Source organism: Micromesistius poutassou, assembly GCF_964030765.1.
Source record: "Micromesistius poutassou genome assembly, chromosome: 2".
NCBI lineage: Eukaryota > Metazoa > Chordata > Actinopteri > Gadiformes > Gadidae > Micromesistius > Micromesistius poutassou.
In genome coordinates, this window is record NC_140272.1 from 15,628,352 (window position 1) to 15,631,274 (window position 2,923).

Consider the following 2,923-nt stretch of genomic DNA (forward strand, 5'->3'; position numbering starts at 1 on the left):
TCAGGTCGTGATGTGGTTTTCTGGGCTACAGCAACTGGCATGACCTCCCTGTAGCTGTGTGTGTGTGTGTGTGTGTGTGTGTGTGTGTGTGTGTGTGTGTGTGTGTGTGTGCATGTGTGTGTCAGTGCATGTGTGTGTGTCTGTGCGCGCGTGTGTGTGTGAGAGAGTATGATGTGTGTGTGTATGGGAAACTGGGAAACAGACAGAAGGGGAGAAAAAGAGATAACGAGAAGAATGGCGTCTGGCTCCTGAACATGTGTGCATGCAAAGTGTCCGCATTTGAATGCAAGCGTGGTCCTGCAGTCAATGTGCGGTGTGGGCATCTGCATGCATACGTATGCCATAGAGAATGCAGACTCAAGATTCAACAGAGAATGTAGATTCAAGACTGAAAGGGCATTATTGGCATGCAAAGTTACATTTTTATGGATAAAGCAAGGTTAGACGTTAAATCAAAATATGTATCGACATGAGTTTACATTTGGTTGCGTGCGTACGTGTGTGAGTTTACTGTGTGTAGGAATCAGAAATTCCTTCTCATTACTAGCCCCGTTGGCTGGTGAGTAAACAGCAGCGTGGTCATGGGAACTGAGCTCTGTGGGTTCAGACAATAACAATTGTACACTTATGCTACTTTATGTTTGTTAACTAATGCTAGTACACAATCATAAATAAAGGTTATGCACGTTAAAATGTTATGAGACATTTTCTGCAATTATCCGCACTTAGACATTGCCTCCTTTCGTTTTTTTAAGATCACAGCCCGCAGAGAGAGTCTGGGAAGATCTCATATTTTAACTGAAATCACAACTTCACTTATTGGCAATTAAAAGCAATGTATTCATGTAAAACCAATATAAGTGTGTGTGTGGATGTGTCTGCATGAGTATTTGTGTGAGTCTATAAGTATGTGTGTGTGTGTGTGTGTGTCTGTGTGTGTGCGTACACGCATGTTAGGGTTAGGACACACAAGAGGGGGCGTGGCGTTATCCATGCTTACTGGAAAAGGCCTTATTAAAAGCACTCTTCCCGCCATAACCGCATCAGTGAGGGAAAACTGTCAGATTTCATTTTTGCAAATTGTATTCAGCCTCTTTATGTTGAGCACGGGAGGGCCGTGATACTTATGGGGGGCAACAATAGAAGGCCGGGGGGGGGGGGGGGGACACTGGGAGGGAGGGGGTATGGATGATATCGACGTTTCTCTCTCCTCTCGTCCAAATGCATCTCATTTCCCCGCGTCGCCTTTCTGTGGAACACCTTTCTCCTGCCGTCGGCCTCAATCAATCTCCCTATCCTCACTGCCTGAAAAACGGCGGCCATTACCTTTGTCATGAAATGTACAGAAATAGCGCGCTTTCCCACCAATATGCCAGCTTAAACATCTCGAAAAAAAAAACATCTTTGAAAAGGGTGAGGGAGCGGAGCACAAATCACCCGCAAATGTCCTGGCGGGAACGGGGCTTTAGGGGGAGGGAAAACAGCGTCGATGGCGATTAATGTGGCACTTTACCGCCCAGGAACATGTGAATAAGTGCACTCCAAAGACATGGCGGCGGGGGGGGGAAACCAATCTGTTATTTTAAGGAATAGCGTGCGTTCCGAAATAACTGAACAAGAACCTACTCACAGGCGAGGGGTATTATTCCTGCTCATTGTCACTTTCGACAGCGAGATGGATGGTTGGCACCACAGACGGGAACCAACATCCCAAAAGCTAGTGCTACAGCGCTATACTTTCTTTTACTCTTTTTTTTTTTACATTACCAACATACCCTCGCATACATCCATCGCAGCAAAAGTAACACCACATTTTCCCCAAGACTTTTCCCCATGGCTGTAGCTTTTTAAAGTTGAGGCTTTTTTTTTTTTTTACACAGTGACAAAGTCAACCCGGGGTTTAATAACGTGCAGGCGAATCATGGCGCTACACAGAGGCATCGATCCTCCTTAAAGCATGATAAACGCACCCGGGCAGGTCGAATGGATCTGAATAAAGGGATGCAGCTTTAATTCTCCCCAGCGCTGCATTTCACTGTTAATTACATTAGGACACAAAGTGCTGCACAGGGAGCACAGAGGGGGCTGCGGGGCGATGCATTACACACTAATCAATTGCCATTACCGTGCCATTACCTTCCCACGGGACGGCTTACTGACGCAAGCTGTTACCGTTCATAAGCATTACAAAACAAAGGAAAATTAGGAGCAGACGTACTAGTGCTTGATACTTGAAGAAAAAGCTGACGAGTCAGGGTTTCCTTTCACTGTGCTCAACGCCACAGGCCTGCGTGCGCCGCCACACACACCCCGCGGTGGTGCCGTCGGAGGTATGCCGGTGAGGTAGAATGACTCTTGAGAGTGAATGTGGGTCTAGTGTGGAACACAGTGCACCTTGTGTACTTGCTTACCGATCCTAATACGCGCAGCAGGTGGTACAAGATAGCCCTTTGGGTTTTGGCGCAGAACAGAGTGGAGTCTGTCGACATTTGTGTCACATGACAGCTCTTTTTGTCACTATTGGACGTGTGGGTGGTACCGGGTAGGACGAGACCTCCCCTGAGGGTACGCAGCGTACCCAACCGTGAGGGGAATACAATGTCCTGTTCACCAAATGCTGCTCTACAGATGTTGTGACAGATATAAGGGTTCTCCCTCTCGCCTCACCCTCTCTCTCTCTCATCCACTGTGTCTCTGTGTGTGTGTGTGTGTGTGTGTGTGTGTGTGTGTGTCTCTCTCTCTCTCTCTCTTTCTCACACACTCTCTCTTTCTCTCTCTCTCTCTCTCTCTCTCTCTCTCTCTCTCTCTCTCTCAACCCCTCTGACCCTCTTCTTCATCTAGGGACAAAGATGGGGAGGAAGGGGGAGGATGAGTTTGGCAACGGGCAACAGGTTTCAGTTCATGGGCCATTGCGTTTGGGAAA